This window comes from Anser brachyrhynchus, assembly GCF_964034855.1.
Source record: "Anser brachyrhynchus genome assembly, chromosome: 1".
NCBI classification, from domain to species: Eukaryota; Metazoa; Chordata; class Aves; order Anseriformes; family Anatidae; genus Anser; species Anser brachyrhynchus.
The window spans coordinates 150,611,348-150,638,854 of NC_137694.1; the positions used below are offsets into that span (position 1 = coordinate 150,611,348).

At 47.3% G+C, this 27,507-nt stretch overlaps 1 long non-coding RNA gene across 1 annotated transcript; it reads right to left on the minus strand.

Annotated features, from left to right (window-relative positions):
* Window positions 1-10,728: 10,728 nt before the first annotated feature.
* On the minus strand, window positions 10,729-26,196 carry LOC308185787. Its single transcript, XR_013943755.1, has 3 exons — window positions 26,057-26,196; window positions 10,964-25,862; window positions 10,729-10,873 (listed from the first exon to the last, which is right to left on the minus strand). It is a non-coding gene; the product is annotated as an uncharacterized lncRNA (long non-coding RNA).
* Between the last annotated feature and the right edge of the window lie 1,311 nt (window positions 26,197-27,507).

Consider the following 27,507-nt stretch of genomic DNA (forward strand, 5'->3'; position numbering starts at 1 on the left):
CACTGCTTTTGCAATTGTTCTCCTTGCAATTTGTGTACCTCTAGGGTCAAGGTAGATTTTTCCATCCCATTTTTTCATGTCCTCTCCACGATCACGCAGGTTAAACTGCAGGGTGGCATGTGGTGTGTACCTACTATATCCTCTTGAGCAGAGAGCAGTGGTTGCTCCTAGTAGCTGAGATACTGGTTTGTACAGGTAGGGAGTAGGACGTAACCTTATTGAACTGTTGGAACTTCCAGGACAGCTTCTGCACAGCATTCTTGATTGGTGGGCCTTTGGGGAAAGCTTCTCAACAGCTGAGATGTGAGTCTATAGGGAGGGAGAGAGGCTTTTTTTGCATTGCTGAAGTTGGCCAGCCGATTAGTGTGGCATATGTTCGTTGTCTTTCCAGCTCGTTACTGCCAATGAGTTGGCATAGAACAATGGGGCACTCCATACAAACCTGTGCTACAGTGGTTGTATGCACTTGACTTAATCTGGATCTTTAGAGAATTGGTCATCGTACTGCAAGTCACCATAAACTCTCTCCAGCGTGGCTAACTTCCTTTAGTACTGGATACCCGTCTCCATGGAGGTCCACTTGCTTGGGTGACCTCTTCCCTGAAGGGATAGTTCTCTTCCACACCTAACAGGACTTGCCTCTGGATGCTGATGACTTGTGACCATTATCCCATTGCTCTGTCAACATCACCTTTCCTCAGAGGGATCCAGCCGCTTGGCTTCCCTGCGCTCTAATTCCAGGCTACTGGCCTTCTTATTCCTGCACTGGAGCAACCAGGTGACGGGGTGCTCACCTGGGTGATACACAAGAAGATTGGTGCCATCTCACAGCTCATACCCACAGCCCAGTTGCTGGGATCGGGCCCTTTTCTGCTGGGCAACTTTCCAGCCCCTCATCCCTAAGCCCACACCACTGCTCTGGGGTTCTGATGCAAATGCAGCACCCAGCATTTACATTTGCTGGCTGTCACTTAGTCAGACTTGGCCTGTTGACCTAGCCTATGCAAATTGTCAGGGAGCTGGTCTGCTTCAGGATAGATGGCTTTGGAGACCCTAATTAGTATTGTCTGCAAGCTTACTGAGGGTGGACTTGAACCCCTTCTCCAGATCACTGATGAGAATACTGAACATCCCTGGCCTCTGTATGGAGCACTGGGGAACCTCTCTGGTGACCAGCCACCAACTGGATTGAACTCTGCGCTGAGTCTCTGAGCCCAGCCACCCAGCCAGTTCTTCAGCCAGCAAACCTCTTCAAGCCCTGATCAGGCAGTCTCTGCAGGAGACTACCACGGGAAACTCTCAAAAGCTTTACTAAGATTCTAGTAGATGATGTCCACAAATGAGCTGGGCAGGACCTGCCTTTCATAAACTTGTTCTAAGCACAGCTGATCACTTGATTGTCTGATAAATTCTGTACAGGACAGAAAGACTACAGCAAAAAGGCATTCAGTGCCTCAGCCTCATCTGCACCTTGTGTCCTCCATGTTACCCCTTGCATCTGTGATACACAAGAGCCAATAACACAGGCTCAGGCGAGGATCTCTGTGAAATAGCATTTTTATTAGCAACTGCACTGGCAGGCATCCTGCAAGCAGGAGTGCGGATTCCCTATTACCCGACGCTTAATTCCTCCCCTGTTTCCTCATTGGCTGAGTACTACAGGTTCACAAACTGCTCGATGCTTGTTGCTATATGTATTGTATATCTGTACAGTTGCATATGACCAACCATTAATTGGTCGTTTTCCTTTTTTTCCTTCTCTCAGGACTAGAGGGCCTGCGATTTTTTTGTTCTTGCGGATTTTGCACTGCTCGTCCTGTATTTCTTCACTGTCCCAAAATGAGGAAGACAGCTGAAACTTCCACTGACCCCTGATCTGCTTATCGTAATGTGAGAAGAATTTTTTTTCAGACAGGGTCTTCTGTGAAGCTGTTTTATTTGCTATGGCAATGGTGGGCATCCTGCAAGCAGGAGCACACAGTAAAAGTTCATCTTAACCTTATATACCTTATAACCTATAACAGACTTTCGGTCTCTTTTGCGATTTCCTCCATTTTTCTTTCTTTTTCCACGTTGTCTGGATCTTTACTCCACAAGGGAAAGGAAGGTTCACCCAGCAATGGTTCTCTGCGACAGAACAAAAGGGTTTTCAAAAAGAAAATGCGTTAATACGAATCGACAGGCTAACATTAAAGAAGTCTCTCAGCAGAAATCCCAGCAAAGAGCTGCCCAGAGCTCCTTGTGCTCCAGGATGTTCTTGCTAGAAATGCTTCCCTGCACAGAGCAGCAATCTGGCAGAGACTGCTAGGAAAAACCTACTCACCGTTGTCTCATCTTCAGCAACCACTTCACTGAGTAGCCCAAAGCTGCCAGAAGGAACAGACACACAAGGATGGCCAGCACCACAACTGCGATGCGCTCTGGCACCCGTTTGTGATCCGAAACCTCTGCATTTTTTTCACCGCCAGCCCCTGGAGGAAATGGGACAGTCACACGCTTTTAGGAGTTCTGTACCACTGACAGTCTCGCAGTGTCTTTGGCAAGTCCGAGCAGTTATCTTCACTTGGTTGCTTTCCCTCATTCTCGTGTGTTAGCGCTAGAGGACAAGGATGACCAGGTACAGTCATCCTGAGCAAGAGCCCACTCGTGAGGGAGAGGCTGAATGAGGGTTATCTCCAGCAGTGTCTTTGGGAATGAATATGCATGCCTTACCCATGCAATTTCTCCCATGCTCCATACCCCTATTTTGTAGAAAACACGCAGAGCCAGCATTTCTGGCCAAATCTGCAAACAAAGGCAGAAAAAAGAAGAGCTTTGTCTGTAAGATACTGCAAGATACATCTTCAGCTTTGAATGGCAGCGAACGCAGTTTGAACTCGGAACTACTCCCCAACACCTGTCATTCTCTTCGCTCTAAATGTTTACTCTTACTCCGAAAGAAGCATTGGCAACTTGGGAGGTCCCTGTTGCTCAAAACCAGGATCCATCGTAAAACTGAGGGAAACATTCTTTATGGGAACAGCTGAAAACAAACATGGAGGAAGAAAGCTAGTGTGAAATGCTGCAATGAACAGCTTCCTAAGAAATGCCTGCAGAGTGGCTGGGTTGACCTCCTGGGTGTAGCCTGGCAGCTCCCTCATGAAATATATAGAGCCAATGTACCCAGGTGACCTCTCCAAGACTCAGAATCAGGATTCCACTGAAGAGATGCAGAGCCAGCACCTGTGGCCACATCTGCAACCAAAGGCACACGAGAACAGCTCCTGTCACATACTGTAATAAACTCCTTCAGCTTTGAATGGCAGGAAACACTAATGCTGCCTGACACCCGTTCCCCCCTTCCTCTGACGAGCACGTGGCAGTGTGGTACCAGATGCCAGCACGGGAACTGTATTGGCATAAAACTCACCATGTGCACAGCTCCTGGGGAAAAGGACCCCCAGGAGTTCACTCAGGCTCTAAACTCAGCCCCAAAAGCTGCTGTCTTTGCAGACAATGCTGGAAGAAGCTCAAGGCTTCAGCAGCTTGCAATGCAGCTTCACGAGATAAAGAAGCCTTACTTGATTCCCACTTTGCTCTTACACGTATCTGAGCATCAGTGAAGAATGTATGAAGGTACATTCCCCTGAAAACAAGACTGAAAATAAATGCTGTCACTGCAAAGCCAATAAAGGTGGGCTGCTTACCCCTGGAAAAGCCTTGATGCTTAAGAAAACAGTACTGCCGAGATGGGCGGCCTGCAGGCAGAGCTGTAAGCAAGCAAAGACAACCAAGTTTTTCTCTCCATGTTGTGCTAGGCTCCCCTGGAAAGGGGCTGCAGAGACTGGAAGGGGATCACGTAATGCCGTGGAAGCCACAAGTGGCTAACGTTGGGTGAGCCCTGACCAGGGCCCAGACAAACACCCAAGGACAACAATATAGGCAACTCACCCCTGGGATTCCCCCAAGGCTCAGAACCAGTTTTCAGGGGAGAAGCTGAATAAGCGCTGCCTACATGAGAACCTGCAATGGAGTACAGAAGAGGAAAGCCTTCGTGACACACTCTAATAGGCTTCATTACACGGGATGTGCAGTGACAGCACAGGGACGATGGGATCCACACGTGGGACCCAGCAGCTCCCCAGATGCTGACTCAGGGCAATAGGCACCAGCACTCAAAGACCCGCTGGACAGACAAGGCTGTGCTTGCCTACCGGGGGGCCTGTTACGTTCCCCAAAGCAGGAAAAACCGAACGGGGAGCTGCAGAGGACAACAGGGTGTCATTGTGCTGCTCACAGTCTAGGGCGCGCTGGCCAGCAGATGGCTCACCCAGCACCACCCCATCTGCGCTTCTCGGCTGTGGGCTGGGGACCTGGCAGGGAGACCTGGCGTTGTTAGGGGAGTGCTGCAGGGGAACAGGAGAAAGGCTGTTGTGCCTGGAGTCAACAGCAGCTGAGCTCTTCCCTCCAGGCCATCCCTGAGGCCCCAAGCTGGGATATGGGGAGATGCTCAAGAGCCATTGCCCCCCACCCTGCAGTAACCAGGCACAGGGCAGCAAAGCTCCCATTAGCGCCAACGGCTTCCCTTATGGCCCTGCCAGCCAAGACTGCTTGCCAGGCAGCCCCAAGAACGTGGTGCTGGGCCCAGAGCCAGCATTGCCAGAGCATCCCTCACTGCCAACCCTACCTGGGCGCAGTCCTAACCATGGGATAGTCAAGGTCTCCCCAGGACATGGGGCCACCAAGAGGAGGAGAACAGAGAGAGAGAGAAGGAAGAGCAGGCAGCAGCTGGGAGTAGCAATCCCCTGTGCTTGCCCCATGCTACCACTTGCCAGCAGCCAGAACCTGCTTTGCACCCTCTAGGCCACGAGCACAAGGTGGCTATGACAGGACGTGCTACGGGACCTCTGCATGAATTCATGGGGCCCACTGTGACCTCACAGAACATCTGCAATGAGGTGGCAAATGCTCTGCGGGGGTAGCTACAGCAATGGAAGCAGACCAACTGGCAGCACAGAGGTAAACCTACTTGTGCTGCTCTAGTGTGGGAGGATATTGCTGCCTCAGTAGAAAAGATACGTAACATAGATGCTCATGTGGCCGAGAGTCATGCCCCCAGAAAACATCATAATAAAGAGGTGGACTGAGCTTTGAGAACTCAAGTGTCTCACGTGGATCTCTACAGGGGACGGTAAGGCTGAGCTGTTTGTAGCTCAGTGGGCCCATGAAGTATCAGGACATAGGGGGAGGGATGCCACATGCAGAAAGATGTGCTTGTGATCGAGGGGTAGACCTGACCATTGAGGCCATCAACACAGGTCACCACCTGTGAGTGCTGAAACCTGCGCTGTGTGTGATCAAACGAGCCATGAGAGTGAAGTCTCACTGAATAGGGGGCGGTGGCTGGGATATCAGTATGGTGAGGCCTGGCAACTCGCCAACAAGCCTCTGGAAAGGTTAAGAGATAAAACAGACTGTTAAAGACCACGTCACATGCATTGGGTGCTGGGACATGGAAACATTGGGACATGAATTTACCAGAGGGCACGTGGCTTCTCACTGCAGGGAGGATACACGCTCCGTAGCGTGCACAGAGAACAAAGCTGGTGAAGGGATCGGAAGACAAGACGAATGAGAAGCAGCCAAGGGAACAAGGGTTGTTGGGGTTTCTTAGTCTGCAGAGAAAGAGGCTGATGGGAGACCAGCCAGCCAGGATGATGTCACTCTCCTTGGGTGACAAGCAATAGGACCCAAGGAAACAGTCTCAAGCTGCACCTGGGCAGGTTTACGTTGGATAAAGGGAAGAATTTCTTCACAGAGGGAGGTGGTCAACCATTGCAATGGGCTGCCACAGGAAGTGGCGGTGCTCCCCCAACCCTGGAGGATTTAAGAGACATGGATGTGGCAGTACACATGGCTTAGTGAGGAGATTTGGGAAGTCAGGTTGACAGTTGTACTTGATGGCTTTGAAGGGCACTGATTTTGAACTTGCCTGTTCCTAGGCAGGGGTTATCACCACTGTCTGGCTGCCTCCGACAGCTAGCCTGAGGAGAACATTCTGAGTGCATGGCACAGACTAACAGGACAACCCAAGATTGCCCAGAGCTGGACAAGAGCTATTGGCAAATCTACAATGGCCATGGCCATTTTGGCCATTGTTCCTCCTTCCTCCAATCTACCTGGGTCTTCCCTCTTCAAGACACTGTCAGCATTGCCTAGCACATGCTATTTCACATGCCAAACCACTCCAATGAAGTGGATTCAGTGGTCTGGCACATCAGACCCGCAGAAGTATAAGGCTTGAGTGGACACCGGTGCACAGTGTACCCTAATGCCATCAAACTATAAATGGGCAGACCCCATTTATATTTCTGGAGTGATGTGGGATCCCAACAGCTAACTGTATTGGAGGCTGAAAGGAGCCTAACTGGGAAGGAGTGGCAAAAGCACCCCACTGTGACTGGCCCCAAGGCTCCATGCATCCTTGGCATAGACTACCTCAGAAGAGGCTACTTCAGGGACCCAGCAGGGTACTGGTGGGCTTTTGGCATAGCTGCCTTGGCGAAAGAGAAAATTAAGCAGCTGTCTTCCCTGTTGGAGGAGCCTTGTGTTGTGGGGTTGCTGAAGGTCAAAGAACCCTCAGCAGGTGCTGATTGCTACCATGACAGTGCACTAGCAGCAGTATCGCACCAAGACTCCATGACTCCCAGCTGTCCTGGCTTCAGTTAGGATAGAGTTAATTTTCCTCATAGTAGCTGGTACGCTTCTGTCAGCCTGACCTCGGTGGGTGCCAGGGAAGGTGATGGAACAGATTCTCCTGAGTGCAATCACACAGCATGTGCGGGACAACCAGGGGATCAGGCCCAGTCAGCATGGGTTCATGAAAGGCAAGTCCTGCCTGACCAACCTCATCTCCTTCTATCACCAGGTGACCCACCTGGTGGATGAGGGAAAGGCTCTTGATGAAGCGTACCCAGACCTCAGCAAGGCCTTTGACACATCTCCCACAGTCTTCTCCTGGAGAAGCTGGCAGCCCATGGCTTGGACAGGTTCATTTTTGCTGGGTAAAAAACTGGCTGGATGTACAGGCCCAGAGAATGGTGGTGAATGGAGTGAAATCCAGCTGGCGACCGGTCACGAGTGGTGATCCCCAGGGGTCAGTGTTGGGGGCCATCCTGTTTAATATCTTTATTGATGATTTGGATGAGGGAACTGAGTGCACCCTTAGTAAGTTTGCAGTGACACCAAACTGGGGGGAAGTGTCGATGTGCCAGAGGGTAGGAAGGCCCTGCAGAGGGACCTGGACAGCTTGAATCTGATGCAGTGAAAACTCAATAACCAAAGTTATTAAGAAGGTATTCTTTATTACAGCGCCGGGTATGGGGGGGGACCACCCTGCCTAGCACAGACACCAAGGGTTACTGCCGGGGTGCTTATATTAATGGTATATATATATATATTCATCTCACTTCTCCATCAGTCTCTTGCATATTCATTAGGTATCCAGAGAGGCTGTGGATGCACCATCCCTGGAGTTGTCCAAGACCACGTCAGATGAGGCCCCGGGCAACCTGATCTAGTGGGTGGTGTCCCTGCCCATTGCAGGGGGGTTGCAGCCAGGTAGGTGATCTTTAAGGTCCCTTCCAACCTGAGCCATTCTATGATTCTAAATCTTAAAGAGCTTTTTAGGAAAACGTATAAACAGAGTTTTATTTTAGAAAACTTGTTCTGTAGTAACAGGTTTCTGCTCATATGTAAAAATATTGTAAGTCTGGCTACCCTTTCTAGTTTAAAGGCAGACTAGCAGAAGTGATGGAGGGATTCTAGGACAGACTGGGTTCAGAAAGAAAAAACATGGAAATGAATCCATTCTAGCTTCCAGTGAACACCTTATTTTTTCTCCAACCACTGTAATATGTGACTTCCATTAACACTTCAGTGCTGATTTTCAGTTATTCCTAGCCAATTTAGTAAAATCAAAAGAAAAAAATCACCTTCATCAGATTTTATTCCGGTTTTGATGAAAAGTTAGAGTCAGAATTAGCTTTTTCTGAATAACTTCATTAGGTGACATCTTAAAGGGAGTCATATCATTCATCTGTCAAATAGTTTTATCTTAAAACTTAAACAGAAACAAACAAATAAACCAACAAAGTATTTCTGACACTGCTCATGTGTGCTGATGGGTCCTCGTATACCATGCTACAGCTCAGATCTCCTGAATCATAGCACCAGCTTCCTTACAATAAAAGTACATGATTTTTCTGATTGCCCTGGTTTTGGCTGAAATAGAGTTAATTTTCCTCGGAATAGCTGGTATGGTGCTGTGTTTCTTAGTATGAGAATAATGCTGATAATCCACTGATGTTTTAGGTGTTGCAGAGCACTACTTAAACAGAGCCGAGGACTGTTCAGCTTCTTGTGCTGCCCTGACAGCGAGGGGCTGGGGGTGCACAAGGAGCTTGCAGGAGACAGAAATAGGACAGCTGACCCCGACCTACCCAAGGGATATTCCATACCATGTGGTGTCATGCAGAACAATAAAACTGGGTTGGTAGGCAGTAACCACAATAGTCCTTTTGGTGTCCAATGCGGGGCATGAAGGGTTGAGATAACAGATCTGACCAAAATGTGTTAAAACGTATTTATTATACTCCTTATATTAGTTTAATAGAAGTTGGTCACAATGTTGACTTTTTTTTTCATTCACTGTGCGGTTTTATGTGCTTTCAAGTTTGTTTTTCTAATTCCTTTCGTGTTGTTCGTTATCTCTGGGGGCTGGCCTAAGTTTGTTGATGGTTCTGTTGGTTTGTATATAATACGTGCTCATATTACACTGACCATGAACTTAATCCACCACTAGCTACAGGCCTCCAACTAGACTCAGTGTCACTGAGCACAGCCCTCTGAGCTCTGCCATCCAGCCAGTTTCCGATCCACCTCACTGTCCACTCATCTAGGCCACACTTCCTGAGCTCGTCTATGAGGATGTTATGGGAGATAGCGTCAAAAACCTTGCTGAAGTCAAGGTAGACAGCATCCGCTGCTCTCCCCTCATTTACCCATCCAGTCATCCCGCCACAGAAGGCTATCAGATCAGTTAAGCATGATTTCCCCTCGGTGAGTCCATGCTGACTACTGATCACCTTTCTAATCCTCCACGTGCTTGGAGACGACCTCCAGGATGAGACGCTCCATTAACTTTCTGGGGATGGAGGTGAGGCTGACTGGCCTGTAGTTGCCTGGGTTCTCCTTCTTGCCCTTTTTGAAGACTGGTGTAATACTGGATTTCTTCTAATCCTCAGGCACCTCTCCTGTTCTCCATAACCTTTCAAAGATGATGGAGGGTGGCCAGTAACATCTGCCATCTCCCTCAGCACTCACGGGTGCATCCCATTGGGGCTCATGGATTTGTGGGTGTCAGGTTTGCCTAAATGATCTCTAACCCGATCTTCCTCAACCAACGTAAAGTCCTCCTTTCTGCAGACTTCCTCTCGTCTCTAGGTTCTGAAATTCCTGAGGGTTGCTCTTAGCAGTGAAGCCAGAAGCAAAGAAGGTAATCAGTAACTCTGCCTTCATTGTATAATTTGTCGCCAGGGCACCCACCCCATTCAGCAGCAGGCCCACATTTTCCCTAGTCTTACTCTTACTATTGATATATCTGAAGAAGCTTTTCTTGTTGTCCTTGACATCCCGTGACAGATTTTCAAATGGGCCTTGACCTTCCTCATCGCATCCCTGCATACTCTGACAATGCTCATAAATTCCTCCCAAGTGGCCTGGCCCTTTTTCCACATGCTTTCTTTTTCCACATTCCTCCTCCTGTTTGAGTTTTGCCAGGATCTCCTTGCTCATCCAGGGAGATCTCCTGCCCCCTTTGCCTGCCTTCTTGCTCATAGGGATACATCAATCTTGAGCTTGAAGGACATGATACTTGGATATAGAACAGGTGGAGGAAAGGGACAACCAGGTTTATTGGACAGCGTGGATTCAGTGGTCTGGCACATCAGACCCGCAGAAGTATAAGGCTTGAGTGGACACCGGTGCAACCAGTGCAATCAAACTATAAATGGGCAGACTTGCATATAAATGGGCAGTCTCTTGCATATTCATTAGGTATCCAAAGAATTATTAACATAAGTTCCCGCCCCTATTCGCATGCATGCTGGAGTCCTTGGGTGGTAGTCCAGCGTACTCTGGTTGTCTTTTGAAGGCCAGAAGTCTTCCTCGCTGCTAAACTTTTGACTCTTCAGTCCTTTTACAGACTCCAGCAGTCCAAGCCAGTTCTTTCTGGTTCTTTTATGTGTGTGTACGAAGTCTCTTCTTCCATTATCTTTTAGGGTCATCCCATCCTCGTACTCCATGCCTCGGTCCTGTCCTTTTTGTTAATATACAGCATACTCCCTGGGTTAGCTAAAAGCTGCAAAATCGACATGCTTTCCTTATTCCCTGTCTCAGTCTGCTTCTCGTGCCCACAGACACACGGACCTCGGCTCTCTTGCTTTACAGTATTTACAAAGTCCAGGCTAAAGGTAAGAAACCAAAGACTTTCAGCAGAACTGTCTGAGAGTAAGGCCAAGAACTGCTGGACAATTCCTTCAGGGAGAAAGAAAAACCCAGGACAGATAAGGTGACACCAGTGGTGGGTTTTGCACACACGTGCCAGGTGGTGGCCAAGCCTGGCAAGGAGGCAGAGGGAAGCCAGGAAAGGGCAAACACAACTGTTCAAGGTTTAAAGGTTTTGTCTTTTTATTTATTTATTTTCTGAGCAAAATGATTTTGGAATTGTATGACTTCGAGCGCGGACAGCCAGCTACCGGGTGGACTGATGAGTGCGCTGGGTGCCAGCTGCTGGAGCCAGGCCAGGGGTGTAGGCATCCCCAGCCCGTGGTGCCTGTGAGAGACCAAGGAGAAAAGGATGACTTGTCACACACTTGGTAGGAAAGGAGCTCAATCCATTTCAATTTGGCTGAGAAGAGCAGACCTCGCGAAGGCACGGCAGCCCTTTTTCAGGGCACCCCCCAGCAACCACCTGCCCCCTGTGCAGCCGTGGCTCTGACAGCCTGGGGGCAGGGAGCATCTCAGCAACAGCGCCCGCCCCCGCCCTTTCCAGAAGGTTCTGGAACACAGACTGTGCATGCGGCTAATTAGCATTCTGGGTGTACTTAGCATAATTAGCGTGTGAGGGCTAAGGGCGGAGACTCAGGACTGGAGGTGGTGCTGGAGGTGAGGGCGGTGCCCAGGTTTGCGGTGGCTCTGCGTGTGTCTGCCTGCTCCTTCCCGTTCCTCTTCCCCGCGGGTGCTGGGGGCTTCTCGGGCTTTTGAGCCCGTGGTGAAACCCCGAGGCTGAAGTAGCGCCGTTACAAGTGGGGAGGTGCAGCCCCTGCGCCTGGCATGCGAGGGGATGGGAGCGGGTCCTGAGGTGAAGGGCGAGGTTCAGCCAGGGTCTGCTGTCACCAGGATGTCACCCTGCTGTCATGCAGGGCATTTGGTGGAGAATACCGCGGGAAACTCTCAAAAGCTTTACTAAGATTCTAGTAGATGATGTCCACAAATGAGCTGGGCAGGACCTGCCTTTCATAAACTTGTTCTAAGCGCAGCTGATCACTTGATTGTGAGCATCCCACATCATTATCCTTGGCCCTTAGTCACTGCAGTTTCCCATCTGTGCAGAAGCCTGTCACAGCCTGGAATGGAGACTGCTCATCTGTATTGGATGGCAGGAGTGCCTGTAGGTCATGCATGCCTCTAACATCTCCCCAGAAAGCTGTTTACCCTGCCTTTAAGGTAGATCCTTTGAGCCATGGTCACGTTGTTAGTGTTACGGAGAATCGAATGGATGTTTTATTAATGTCTCTTAGGTGATGGGTCATTAAGTATAATTAAGTATTGCCAAATGTACTTACATTATCAATTAATGTATGTATACTGGGAAATTTAGGGAGTATATTATCAATTAATCTATGTATACTGGGAAACTTAGGGCGTATACTGAACAGTCAAATGAATCCTTGAAGGGGAACCCTGGGAGGGAACAGGTACAACCTGACCTTGGATAAGGACCTGGAAATGCTGAAATGAGTTGAAGCAGAACCAAGGAGCGGAGGGAGCATGCGTCGAGTGAGAAAGGTGAAAAGTTTAGTGGAGAGAGAGAGTCCTTACTTCATCTGGACGACCACCTGGACGACCACCAGAGAGCGCCACGCATGTGCAAAGGGGAGGGGAGCTAATTAGAATGGAATGCGAGGCTGATGTTACCATCTGTAATGAATATGTATGCCTTACGTAGTGTTGAATGTATAAATAATAGTTGGGAAGTAACGGGACTTGAAGCCAGATTTGGGCACCTGCCCCGGCTTCCAGCGCTGAATAAAGCCCCTTCATATAATCACTTGGTGGTTATGTGGTTGCTATGCTAACATTTTGGCGACCCAGATGGGACGGCGTGGGCACTGCTGAGGCCGATCGTGTCTCGGTTTTGCTCCAGCCGGCACCGAGGGATTCTCGGGGAGCAGTCGACCGCAACCGACCTCCGCTGCTCACGACGTACCACTGGAGCGGTAAGCAAAGGTGCTTTCAACTTCGGGTATTCGGTACCGATTTGGTTGGGAAAGCCTGCCGGTCAGACGCGGCGAAAGCCACGCTCGGTTGGGCAGGGAGCTCCCGGGGTAAGCCTAGGCGCTGTCCGTTAGACAGAGCGAAAGCTCTGCAGGTTCGGCATTGGTGGTTTGGTATTGGTAATTGTATTAGTTTGTGCTGAAGGGTCAACACCTGGTATTATTGGTATGTGGTAAGCACGCTGCTGCTCCGGCAGCTTTTGGGTTTGTATCATAAGCTCAAAATGAAAAAAATTAAAGGAATTCTGAGAAAAGATGTACCTATCCCACGAACATCCCCACTGGGGTGTTTGCTAGCACATTGGAAAGAGGGAGGTTTGGGTCAAGAAATGCGGAAAGGAAAGCTGATTATTGTAATATTTGGTGGCCACAGTATAAACTAGAGGACCAAGAAACTTGGCCTGAGAATGGAACATTGCAATATAATACAATTTTACAATTAATGCTATTTTGCAAGCGGGAAGGAAAATATGATGAACTGCCGTATGTGGAATTATTCTTTTATTTGCGCCGAAAGCCTGAATGGCAGCATGCTTGTGGAATAATTGTGCTTGAAGTTTCAACTGAGGAACGTTGTTGTGCATGTACTAAGGAGGGACACTGTATACAGCATCAGGCAATAGAGAATAATAAGTATTATGGGGAAATAAATAATGGAAATACTGATTTGGAGGTTGCGCTGTCGGCTCTGCCGGAAGAGCCAGGACAGGGAGGGAAAAGGGAGAATGAAGATAGCAGTAGTGATGGAGAATCCCCGACTTCAGTCTCCCCTGTGTCACACAGGACTCGGCAACAGCGAAGGGCAGGAGAAACTATAAATGAACAGAGGGAAAATAATCGCTCCTCTCAGGCAAGGAGTGGGGACAGAAGGACCGGTATATGTTAAGGTGCCTCTTTCAGCTGGGGCTTTAATGATATGGAAACAAGCAGCTGGCACCTACAGGGAAAACCCAGATAAAGTAGCCAGGGTAATGAAAATGATAATTAAAACCCAAAATCCCGATTGGGATGATCTCCAGGTGATCCTGGATACTTTGATGGACTCGACAGAAAAAGACATGGTATTGCGGGCAGCTAGAGAGAGAGCCCGAGAGGATATACGAAATGGATTAGTGCTTGGAAATCTAGATCAAAACTTCCCCACTGAGGATCCCCAGTGGGATTATAACACAGGGGATGGAATAAGCAGGCTGAAGAGATATCAAGATTGGGTACAAGTCGGGGTACAGAATACCATGCCCCGGACCATAAATTGGTCAAAATTGTATAATGTCAAGCAAGAAAAAGCAGAATCACCTTCCGCCTTTTTAGAGAGATTGAAAGAAACTGCTAAGAAATATACGGATTTAGACGTAGAGACTGAGCAAGCTAAAGCTCAATTAGCACTCATTTTCCTGGGACAAGCCCAAGAGGATATTAGGAAGAAATTGCAAAAGTTGGAAGGTGCAGATTTGGGAAATTCGGATAGGCTCTTGGAAATAGCCTGGAAAGTGTATAATAACAGAGAAAAGGAAACGACAAAAAGGCAACAACAGAACTTATTAGCAGTAATTCAAGGGAGAGAACATGCAGGATTAAGGGGCAGGGGAAGAGGAAATATTAATGGTCGAGGTAGAGGAACAGGGAGAGGCTACCCGAGCTCAGGGGGAAACCGGCTGGGTCTTAACCAATGTGCCCATTGTAAGGGGGAGGGTCATTGGAAAAACGAGTGCCCTCTCCGTGGACAGCTGATCGTTGGTGGGGGAAATTCGTTCCGAAACCAAGAAGCAGCTAAGGCGATGGTTCTGGGGGAATATAGTAGCTGACTAGGAGATCCGGTAGCAGAAACTAAAGAGCCCTTAGTAAAAATTCAAATAGGAAATAAGGAAGTAAAATTTTTAATTGATACAGGGGCCACATATTCAGTACTCAATAGATTAAGTGGTAAGATAGGGGAAAGGAAAACTACTGTTGTAGGTGCCACTGGGAAGGAGGAAATACGGCTGTTCTTACAACCCCTTGATTTACGGTTTGGAGGTAAAGAAATTACGCATGAATTTTTATATGTACCAGAATGCCCTATTCCTCTTTTGGGACGGGATTTGTTAACTAAACTAAACGCTACCATAACGTTTGAAGATGGAGAATTAATTATGAGAATCCCAGAATCCAAAGTGGGACAAATATTGATGATTAAAGAGAAGGCTGTTCCTCATATACCAAAGGAGGTAGAAAATGCAGTAATGCCTACGATTTGGGAAATGGACGTGCCTGGAAAATCAAAAGTAGCCCAGCCAGTAAAAATTGAACTTAAGGAAGGGGCCCGACCGGTACGGATTAAACAGTACCCGTTGAAGCTAGAAGCTAGACTAGGAATAGTAAAGATTATAGATAAATTTCTTAGCTACCACATTCTGGAGGAATGCAAATCCGAATATAACACCCCAATTTTCCCAGTAAAGAAACCTAATGGGGAATACCGGCTAGTGCAGGACCTTAGGGCAATAAACGAAATAACAAAAGATATTCACCCAGTGGTGGCTAATCCTTATACATTGTTAACATCTGTAAAAGAGAAATATAAGTGGTTTACGGTAATTGATTTAAAAGATGTCTTCTTCTGCATACCCATTGACAAGGATAGTAGAAAGCTCTTTGCTTTTGAATGGGAAAATCCACGGAACGGACGAAAGATGCAACTGAGCTGGACAAGACTACCTCAAGGATTCAAGAATAGCCCGACCCTCTTCGACGGTCAACTAGCTAAAGAAATAGAAGATTGGATTAACCAAGGACAGATTCAGGTACCAAAGGATCGATACCTGCTGTTACAATATGTGGACGATATATTAATAGCTACCAAAGGAGAGTCAGAATGTATTCAGGTAACTATTGATATTTTGAATCAATTGGGACTAAATGGGTACAAGGTTTCTAAACAAAAGGCACAAATCGCGTGCACAACAGTAATTTATTTGGGATGTGAAATTACTCAAGGACAAAGAAAATTGGGAGTTAACCGAATACAAGCTATTTGTGAAATCCCCGAGCCGTGAAATTTGCATGAACTACGGGCTTTCCTAGGTATGGCCGGGTGGTGCAGACAGTGGGTAATGGACTATGGACTCATAGCAAGGCCCCTCCATGAAACCCAAAAGGCCTGTACATTTACCTGGGGAAAGCCACAACAAGAGGCCTTTAAGAAATTAAAGGAAGCCCTGATAAAGGCGCCTGCCTTGGGCTTGCCGGACTTATCAAAGGACTTCCAGCTGTTTGTGCATGAGAGACAACGATTGGCATTAGGAGTACTGACCCAGCGACTTGGGAGCTGGGAAAGACCTGTGGGGTATTTTTCTAAACAATTGGATGCGGTAAGCGCTGGATGGCCCTCGTGTTTAAGGGCCGTGGCAGCCACAGTCCTTTTAATACAGGAAGCCAGGAAGCTCATATTAGGGAAACGAATTGAGGTGTTCGTGCCACATATGGTGACTACGGTATTGGAGCAAAAGGGGGGCCATTGGCTATCACCCAGCCGAATGATGAAATATCAAGCTATACTAACTGAGCAAGATGATGTAATCTCAAGAACTACTAACTTATTGAACCCAGCAGTGTTTCTAGGAACAACTACGGAGGAAGGAGACCTCAGTCACGATTGCGTGGAGATCATCGAACATACCTATGCCAGCAGAACAGACTTAAAGAATCAGCCTCTGGGGAGACCGGACTGGGAACTTTTCACGGATGGAAGCAGCTTTGTGGAAAATGGGACTCGTTACGCAGGATACGCGGTAACTACATCAAAGGTAGTGATTGAGGTAAATTCCCTACCTCCGGGAACTTCAGCCCAATGAGCAGAAATAATTGCCCTGACACAAGCCCTGGAACTAAGCGAGGGTAAGAACGTGAATATTTGGACAGATTCAAAATATGCATTCGGGGTAGTTCATGTACATGGGGCATTATAGAAAGAAAGGGGAATGCTATCCTCACAAGGGACTAATATAAAAGACCAGGAAGAAATATTTAAATTAATAACAGCTGTACAGAAACCCCAACAGGTGGCCATAATGCATTGTAAAGCCCATCAAGGAGGGGTGTCAGAGATTGCAGAAGGTAACAGACTGGCAGATTTGACAGCCCGGAAGGTTGCACGTGAAGTATGGAAAGTAATGGCTCTAATTCCATCAAAGGTAGGCCTCTCTTGTTTTAAATTACCTAAAGACCCAAAGTATTCGGCAGAAGATAAGAGACTTGCAAATTTGATGAAGGTCCAGAAGAATCCTGATGGATGGTATGTGACTACGACAGGACAACTCATAGTGCCTCCTATAGTAATGCGAGAAATCTTACAAATAAAACATAATGAATGTCACTGGGGTGCAGGAGCAATGGTGACCTATTTGAAATGAGGTGTCATCTCGGTACACATGTTAACAATGGTAAAGTCAGTAATGTCAAAATGTGAGCTTTGCTTAAAAAATAATCCGGTAGCAAGGAAACATGCTGAGATGGGAAGAACTAGGGCTGGGATAGAGCCTGGAGATTACTGGCAAATAGACTTCGTGGAACCCTGAACGTGTGCGGGATTTGCTACTCCACCTGGATCCCTACAAGTCCATGGGTCCGGATGGGATTCATCCCCGGGTGCTGAAAGAGCTGGCGGACGTCATCGCGGAACCTCTCTCAATTATTTTTCAACGATCCTGGGAATTTGGAGAGGTCCCAGTAGACTGGAAGCTGGCAAATGTTGTGCCGATTTACAAGAAGGGTCAGAAAGAAGACCCTAGCAATTACAGGCCTGTCAGTCTCACGTCAATGCGTGGTAAAATCATGGAGAAGATGGTTCTCGAACTTATTGAGGCGCACCTGGGGGACAAAGCAGTCATTGGTCCCAGCCAGCATGGGTTTGTGAAGGGTAGGTCCTGCCTAACTAACCTGATTTCCTTTTATGATAAGATCACCCGTATGATGGACCAAGGGAAACGAGCTGATGTGATTTTTTTGGACTTCAGCAAGGCTTTTGACACGGTTTCCCATAGGATCCTACTGGACAAAATGTCCACCATACAGCTAAATAAAAACATCATACAATGGGTGAGCAATTGGCTAACGGGCAGGGCCCAAAGGGTTGTGGTAAATGGGGCTGCATCAGGCTGGCGGGCGGTCACCAGTGGGGTCCCTCAAGGCTCCATTTTAGGGCCGGTACTTTTCAATATTTTTATAAACGATCTGGATGTAGGAATAGAAGGTATTTTGAGCAAGTTTGCTGATGACACCAAACTTGGAGGAGTTGTGGACTCGAATGAGGGTGGAAAGGCCTTGCAGAGGGATCTGGATAGGTTGGAGAGCTGGGCGATCACCAACCGCATGAAGTTCAATAAGAGCAAGTGCCGGGTCCTGCACCTGGGACGGGGAAACCCTGGCTGCACGTACAGACTGGGCGATGAGACGCTGGAGAGCAGCCTAGAAGAGAGGGATCTGGGGGTCGTGGTAGACAGCAAGTTGAATATGAGCCAGCAGTGTGCCCTGGCGGCCAGGAGGGCCAACCGTGTCCTGGGGTGCATCAAGCACGGCATCGCTAGTAGGTCAAGGGAGGTGATTGTCCCGCTCTACTCTGCGCTGGTGCGGCCTCACCTCGAGTACTGTGTGCAGTTCTGGGCACCACAGTACAAAAAGGACATTAAACTGTTGGAGAGTGTACAGAGGAGGGCTACGAAGATGGTGAAAGGCCTGGAGGGGAAGACGTACGAGGAACGGCTGAGGTCACTGGGCCTGTTCAGCCTGGAGAAGAGGAGGCTGAGGGGAGACCTCATCACAGTCTACAACTTCCTCGTAAGGGGGTGTCGAGAGGCAGGAGACCTTTTCTCCATTAACACCAGTGACAGGACCCGCGGGAACGGGGTTAAGCTGAGGCAGGGGAAATTTAGGCTTGACATCAGGAGGGGGTTGTTCACAGAGAGGGTGGTTGCACACTGGAACAGGCTCCCCAGGGAAGTGGTCACTGCACCGAGCCTTTCTGAATTTAAGAAGAGATTGGACTGTGCACTTAGTCACATGGTCTGAACTTTTGGGTAGACCTGTGCGGTGTCAAGAGTTGGACTTGATGATCCTTAAGGGTCCCTTCCAACTCAGGATATTCTATGATTCTATGATTCTAACTGCCTAAAGCAAGAGGTTATAAATACCTATTGGTAGGGGTTGATACTTCTTCAGGATGGCCGGAGGCCCTTTCCTGTCACACCAACCAAGCAAAGGAAATGGTAAAATGGTTACTACAGGAAATAATCCCTAGATTTGGTGTACCATTGGGTATTTCTTCAGACAGGGGACCACATTTCATTGCCAATGTGGTTAAGGAGGTTAGTAGGTTACTGGGAATTACCTGGAACTTACATACCCCATGGAGGCCTCAATCTAGTGGTCAGGTAGAGAGGATGAACCAAACTTTAAAAGGACAATTAAGCAAAATCTGTCAGGAAGCTAAGATACAGTGGCCACAGGCCTTACCAGTAGCCTTGCTAAGAATTAGAATAAAGCCAAGAAGTGGGATGTCAGTAAGTCCCTATGAAATCATGTATGGAAAACCTTATGAGTCTCCTGAACCGAACCCGAATATGCATGTTACCAGTAAACAGGATGTATGTAATTGTTTTATCCTTTAGTAAGACTTTAGCTCAACTACGCAGCGTTCTGGTGTGGAACCGACCCCTGGCCTTGGAGAATCCAGTGCGTGATATACAGCCAGGAGACAGAGTCTACATCAAAAATTGGAACGAGGAACCCTTGAAGGAACGGTGGGATGGACCTTACCAAGTTCTACTGGTAACCTTCACCGCTGTCAAGGTAGAAGGGGTAGATGCTTGGATACATTATACTCGGGTGAAACGAGTACCGAGACTTTGGGAGGCACAGCCACTGGGCCCTACAAAATTAAAGATCCAGAGTATTTGATATGATTGTTTATCAAATTTTGGGAGTGTTTTGGGGTTGGTGGGTACTATCGTATTATAGTGAGACAAATGCTGCTTCTCTGAAAATACCTCAGAAGAAAGAGAATAAGACCGTATATGTCGGAAATAATGCCACTCTGATCTGCAGAGTCAAAAGTGATTCCCCGATAGATCTGTCTAAAGCCCGGATTGTATGGGAAAAGATTCGAGACCCCCCCGCAAGACCCCGATACAATTTACAACAACAAGGGCGGGCATGAGGGATTATGGGAACACTGGAAAAAGAAAGGGTGGGTAAATGAAAAATGTCAAGGGAAAGAAGGAAGTATAGAGCTGCACCTCCGGAACCTGACTCTCGAAGACCAAAGAAAGTATAGGTGCTTGGTGAGAATCTGAGAGGAAAAGAGGGCTATGGAATTAGGCCTGGTCATTGTTGTAGGTTACAGGGTAACAGTAGAGCCAATACCAGCTGGACAAGGAACAATGATCCAGCTGAGGAGGATGAGAAACACAAGACAGGTATAGGATTGGGAGGCCAGACGACCCTAACAATTAGAGGAGTTACCAGGGAGAACTTAGAAGAATATCAGTGTTTGTATAATAACGGAACTGCTGGAGGATTTAGTAAGATTACAGTCTCCGAAACCAGAAGGAAAAGATCAATTCAGCCTACAACACCAGGAATGCAATGGGTAGTAAAGAATCGAGAAGAAAATCTGATGATAGGTTTGATTAGGGATTTTGCAAAAATGCAGAATGTGAGTCAAGTAACTGCTTGTTTACCTATACCCAAGTCAGCAGGGGACCCTATACCATGGGGCATAATAACATCTTCATTGCCCCAAATTGAGCGGAATAAAACAATTCAATGCAAAGCAGAAAAGACTGTGGAAACGGAAAAGATCGAGGGATATTATAGGGAAAAGGTAATTGCCTACTACTCACAATGCGAAAAGAAAAACTATCAATTCACGAATTTAAACACCATGAGCAGACAACTAGGATGGTGTGAGTATGATGAGCAACGTACAAAATCACAGGAGAAAGTTAAATGGGAATGCGAGGAAGTAAGTGAATCAGGAGAATTAGAAGGCTGGGATAGCGCATGGACCATGAGCATACTGCAGAGATATCAATATGGAGGAAATACTCCCTGGTGCATACAGTGGACTGGTAAGACAAATGATAGCCAAAGGGACCAAGAATATATGGCAGATCAGAAGGAAACTAGTAGTCGAGAACGAGTAAAGGCAGTCCCATGGTGGAATTGCACCCAGATCCTGAATTGCGATACGGACCTGAAAACCATACTTTTACTCCCAGTAAAAATAGCTTTAGCGACCGGATGTGCATGTAGGGGACTGCGAGTCAACGGAAATAGAACCAGTCAGAAGAGCAACAAGAGAATCAAGGTAAATTGCAAATATTCAACGATACGGAGTATGGGACACTTCGTATGGGCTGCTAATGATGGAACCTGGACAACACACCTGGAACTAGATGGTCCAGCGAAAGAAATAACACTAGGCTTGCCCACCTTGTGTCTGCTCTGGAAGAAATCTCCTTTTAAAGGGAGTTCGACAAACTTGCGAACTAGAATAAGAAGGGAGGTAGACCAAGATGATGATTGGCAAGACCCCTCAACTGCAATCAGGATAGGATGGGTGATAGAATCACTATTTGCTCCAATAGCAACATACCAGAATAGGGAAATAATATATAGCTTAATGGGCCAAGTAAACAGGTTGGCAAAGGTAACCAAGAAGGGGTTCAAAGATTTAAACTTAAAATTACAGGCTACAACCAAAATGACCCTGCAAAACAGAATGGCTCTGGACATGCTTTTGTTAAAAGAGCATGGGGTGTGTGAATATTTGAAAGGCAGAATTGATCATTGCTGTGTACATATTCCAAATGTAACTACAGATGTGGAAAATGACATATCCCAACTAGCTCATGTGGAACATGAGCTAGAGGAGGAAAAGCAAGAAGCTGAGCAAAATTGGTTGGGAGCAACTTTTGAGGGACTAGGCCTTCATCTGGAAGGATGGCTCAAGTCCCTCCTACAAAGCATTGTGCTGCTGCTAATTGTATTCGCTGCAATGGGAGTAATGTTCTCGTGTGTGAAAGGAGAAATAGTTAGGAGTAGTGCATGGAATCGCCGAATAATGAGAGTCCTTACTGGGAATCACCCAGAACACCCTATCCCACTTACTCCACCCCCATCCTATAGTACTAGCGTTAACAAGCAGGCATAGAGGAATCAATAAGATAGTAGACTAACGAAGATGCGTTAAGATTATACTTACTAATCTCATTATCAAGTTGTACTCACTAACCTCTACTAACCTGATTCAACCTAATAGTAATGAAAATACTTGCTCTCGGTATGGGTGAAGTATTTTCAAAGGGGGGAAATGTTAGTGTTAGGGAGAATCGAATGGATGTTTTATTAATGTCTCTTAGGTGATGGGTCATAAAGTATATTAAGTATTGCCAAATGTACTTACATTATCAATTAATCTATGTATACTGGGAAACTTAGGGAGTATACTGAACAGTCAAATGAATCTTTGAAGGGGAACCCTGGGAGGGAACAGGTACAACCTGACCTTGGATAAGGACCTGGAAATGCTGAAATGAGTTGAAGCAGAACCAAGGAGCGGAGGGAGCATGCGTCGAGTGAGAAAGGTGAAAAGTTTAGTGGAGAGAAAGAGTCCTTACTTCATCTGGACGACCACCTGGACGACCACCTGGACGACCACCAGAGAGCGCCACGCATGTGCAAAGGGGAGGGGAGCTAATTAGAATGGAATGCGAGGCTGATGTTACCACCTGTAATGAATATGTATGCCTTATGTAATGTTGAATGTATAAATAATAGTTGGGAAGTAACGGGACTTGAAGCCAGATTTGGGCACCTGCCCCGGCTTCCAGCACTGAATAAAGCACCTTCATATAATCACTTGGTGGTTATGTGGTTGCTACGCTAACAAGGTAGCAGGGATAAGAGCCAGTCTTGACTAATGTCACAGAGTAAGAACTGACTTTACACCTGTTGGCTTGGGACATGCTGCAGTGCATTGCATTTGAGGCTAAAACAGGCTGTTTGGGGCTATTTGTTCTGGTGTAACCTGTCAGAAAGCTTAAGTACTATGTATCTGCCCCCCCCCCCTCCTTGCTGAGGGTTATTGGACTTAGAGCAATCCAACAGCAAAAGGGTCCTCCAAAAGGAAGGACAACTACTTAATTTGCTGTGTATCCAAGACAGTTATGCCAATAGCCCACTGGTAACTTTTGGATTATTGAAGTACCCTCTCCTGTGATAGTCTATGTCAAGCATGCCTGCAGCCTTGGGGCCAGTCACAGTGGGGTGCATTTGCCACTCCTTCCCAGTTACCCTCTCTTCAAGTTCAAGTACAGTTAGCTGTCGGGATCCCCCTGTCACTCCAGAAACACAGATGGGGTCTGCTGCTTTCTAGCTTGCTGGCATTAGGGTACACTGGTGCCCGCTAGAGTCTTAAAGCCCTGTGGGGCTGATGTTCCAGGCCATTGAGTCCACACAGTCAGATAAACCTGGTTGTCCTTTTCTCCACTTGGCTGGAGGCACAGCTCATCTGGTCCTGGTCACAGTATTCGTTACTGTGTCTGGATGACTGCCCATGGAAACTGGAGCAGCAGTTTTCTCAGAAGACACTGCTTTTGCAATTGTTCTCCTTGCAATTTGTGTACCTCTAGGGTCAAGGTAGATTTTTCCATCCCATTTTTTCATGTCCTCTCCACGATCACGCAGGTTAAACTGCAGGGTGGCATGTGGTGTGTACCTACTATATCCTCTTGAGCAGAGAGCAGTGGTTGCTCCTAGTAGCTGAGATACTGGTTTGTACAGGTAGGGAGTAGGACGTAACCTTATTGAACTGCCGGAACTTCCAGGACAGCTTCTGCACAGCATTCTTGATTGGTGGGCCTTTGAGGAAAGCTTCTCAACAGCTGAGATGTGAGTCTATAGGGAGGGAGAGAGGCTTTTTTTGCATTGCTGAAGTTGGCCAGCCGATTAGTGTGGCATATGTTCGTTGTCTTTCCAGCTCGTTACTGCCAATGAGTTGGCATAGAACAATGGGGCACTCCATACAAACCTGTGCTACAGTGGTTGTATGCACTTGACTTAATCTGGATCTTTAGAGAATTGGTCATCGTACTGCAAGTCACCATAAACTCTCTCCAGCGTGGCTAACTTCCTTTAGTACTGGATACCCGTCTCCATGGAGGTCCACTTGCTTGGGTGACCTCTTCCCTGAAGGGATAGTTCTCTTCCACACCTAACAGGACTTGCCTCTGGATGCTGATGACTTGTGACCATTATCCCATTGCTCTGTCAACATCACCTTCCCTCAGAGGGATCCAGCCGCTTGGCTTCCCTGCGCTCTAATTCCAGGCTACTGGCCTTCTTATTCCTGCACTGGAGCAACCAGGTGACGGGGTGCTCACCTGGGTGATACACAAGAAGATTTGTGCCATCTCACAGCTCATACCCACAGCCCAGTTGCTGGGATCGGGCCCTTTTCCGCTGGGCAACTTTCCAGCCCCTCATCCCTAAGCCCACACCACTGCTCTGGGGTTCTGATGCAAATGCAGCACCCAGCATTTACATTTGCTGGCTGTCACTTAGTCAGACTTGGCCTGTTGACCTAGCCTATGCAAATTGTCAGGGAGCTGGTCTGCTTCAGGATAGATAGCTTTGGAGACCCTAATTAGTATTGTCTGCAAGCTTACTGAGGGTGGACTTGAACCCCTTCTCCAGATCACTGATGGGAATACTGAACGACCCTGGCCTCTGTATGGAGCACTGGGGAACCTCTCTGGCGACCAGCCACCAACTGGATTGAACTCTGCGCTGAGTCTCTGAGCCCAGCCACCCAGCCAGTTCTTCAGCCAGCAAACCTCTTCAAGCCCTGATCAGGCAGTCTCTGCAGGAGACTACCACGGGAAACTCTCAAAAGCTTTACTAAGATTCTAGTAGATGATGTCCACAAATGAGCTGGGCAGGACCTGCCTTTCATAAACTTGTTCTAAGCACAGCTGATCACTTGATTGTCTGATAAATTCTGTACAGGACAGAAAGACTACAGCATAAAAGGCATTCAGTGCCTCAGCCTCATCTGCACCTTGTGTCCTCCGTGTTACCCCTTGCATCTGTGATACACAAGAGCCAATAACACAGGCTCAGGCGAGGATCTCTGTGAAATAGCATTTTTATTAGCAACTGCACTGGCAGGCATCCTGCAAGCAGGAGTGCGGATTCCCTATTACCCGACGCTTAATTCCTCCCCTGTTTCCTCATTGGCTGAGTACTACAGGTTCACAAACTGCTCGACGCTTGTTGCTATATGTATTGTATATCTGTACAATTGCATATGACCAACCATTAATTGGTCGTTTTCCTTTTTTTTCCTTCTCTCAGGACTAGAGGGCCTGCGATTTTTTGTTCTTGCGGATTTTGCACTGCTCGTCCTGTATTTCTTCACTGTCCCAAAATGAGGAAGACAGCTGAAACTTCCACTGACCCCTGATCTGCTTATCATAATGTGAGAAGGATTTTTTTTTTTCAGACAGGGTCTTCTGTGAAGCTGTTTTATTTGCTATGGCAATGGTGGGCATCCTGCAAGCAGGAGCACACAGTAAAAGTTCATCTTAACCTTATATTCCTTATTACTGACACCTGATTTCTCCCCTTTCCTCACTGGCTGAATACTACAGATTCATAACCTACTCGATGCCCTTCTATACCATATATGTACAATTTTATTTGACCAACTGTTAATTTCTCCTTTCCTTTTTTTCCTTCTCTCCTGACTAGAGGGACCGCAATTTTTGTTTTCACTGATTTCGTACTGCTCATTCTGTTTTTCTTAGCTATCGTCCTTATTTTGCGACAGTGGGACCTTCCTCTTCTCTGCTTTACACACTCCCCATTGTTATACTACTGTCATACCTGCACAATCGCTTTTGAATATGCGCGGTTAGTGGATTTTCCACTGCAAAAACAACTTCTAGTGCAAAAACACTACTTTGTTTCTCACACATTACCCCCAATGTTGTACCTCTGAAATGGCTGCAGAATCACTTTTGAACATGCAAGGTTAGTATAACATTTTGTTTGCACAAACACATTTAATTCTCATGCAGGGCATTTGGTGGAGGTCTTAATAATGTGCATGGTCCCTCAGGCAGACTTTCAATCTCTTTTGCGATTTCTTCCATTTTTCTTTCTTTTTCCACGTTGTCTGGATCTTTACTCCACAAGGGAAAGGAAGGTTCACCCAGCAATGGTTCTCTGCGACAGAACAAAAGGGTTTTCAAAAAAAATGCGTTAATACGAATCGACAGGCTAACATCAAAGAAGTCTCTCAGCAGAAATCCCAGCAAAGAGCTGCCCAGAGCTCCTTGTGCTCCAGGATGTTCTCGCTAGAAATGCTTCCCTGCACAGAGCAGCAATCTGGCAGAGACTGCTGGGAAAAACCTACTCACCGTTGTCTCATCTTCAGCAACCACTTCACTGAGTAGCCCAAAGCCGCCAGAAGGAACAGACACACAAGGATGGCCAGCACCACAACTGCGATGCGCTCTGGCACCCGTTTGTGATCCGAAACCTCTGCATTTTTTTCACCGCCAGCCCCTGGAGGAAATGGGACAGTCACACGCTTTTAGGAGTTCTGTACCACTGACAGTCTCGCAGTGTCTTTGGCAAGTCCGAGCAGTTATCTTCACTTGGTTGCTTTCCCTCATTCTCGTGTGTTAGCGCTAGAGGACAAGGATGACCAGGTACAGTCATCCTGAGCAAGAGCCCACTCGTGAGGGAGAGGCTGAATGAGGGTTATCTCCAGCAGTGTCTTTGGGAATGAATATGCATGCCTTACCCATGCAATTTCTCCCATGCTCCATACCCCTATTCTGTAGAAAAGACCCAGAGCCAGCATTTCTGGCCAAATCTGCAAACAAAGGCAGAAAAAAGAATAGCTTTGTCTGTAAGATACTGCAAGATACATCTTCAGCTTTGAATGGCAGCAAACCCAGTTTGAACTCGTAACTACTCCCCAACACCTGTCATCCTCTTCGCTCTAAATGTTTACTCTTACTCCAAAAGAAGTATTGGCAACATAGCATTGGCAACTTGGGAGGTCCCTGTTGCTCAAAACCAGGATCCATCCTAAAACTGAGTGAAACATTCTTTATGGGAACAGCTGAAAGCGAATACGGAGAAAGAAAGCTAGTGTGAAATGCTGCAATAAACAGCTTCCTAAGAAATGCCTGCAGAGTGGCTGGGTTGACCTCCTGGGTGTAGCCTGGCAGCTCCCTCATGAAATATATAGAGCCGATGTACCCAGGTGACCTCTCCAAGACTCAGAATCAGGATTCCACTGAAGAGATGCAGAGCCAGCACCTGTGGCCACATCTGCAACCAAAGGCACACGAGAACAGCTCCTGTCACATACTGTAATAAACTCCTTCAGCTTTGAATGGCAGGAAACACTAATGCTGCCTGACACCCGTTCCCCCCTTCCACTGACAAGCACGTGGCAGTGTGGTACCAGATGCCAGCACGGGAACTGTATTGGCATAAAACTCACCATGTGCACAGCTCCTGGGGAAAAGGACCCCCAGGAGTTCACTCAGGCTCTAAACTCAGCCCCAAAAGCTGCTGTCTTTGCAGACAATGCTGGAAGAAGCTCAAGGCTTCAGCAGCTTGCAATGCAGCTTCACGAGATAAAGAAGCCTTACTTGATTCCCACTTTGCTCTTACACGTATCTGAGCATCAGTGAAGAATGTATGAAGGTACATTCCCCTGAAAACAAGACTGAAAATAAATGCTGTCACTGCAAAGCCAATAAAGGTGGGCTGCTTACCCCTGGAAAAGCCTTGATGCTTAAGGAAACGGTACTGCCGAGATGGGCGGCCTGCAGGCAGAGCTGTAAGCAAG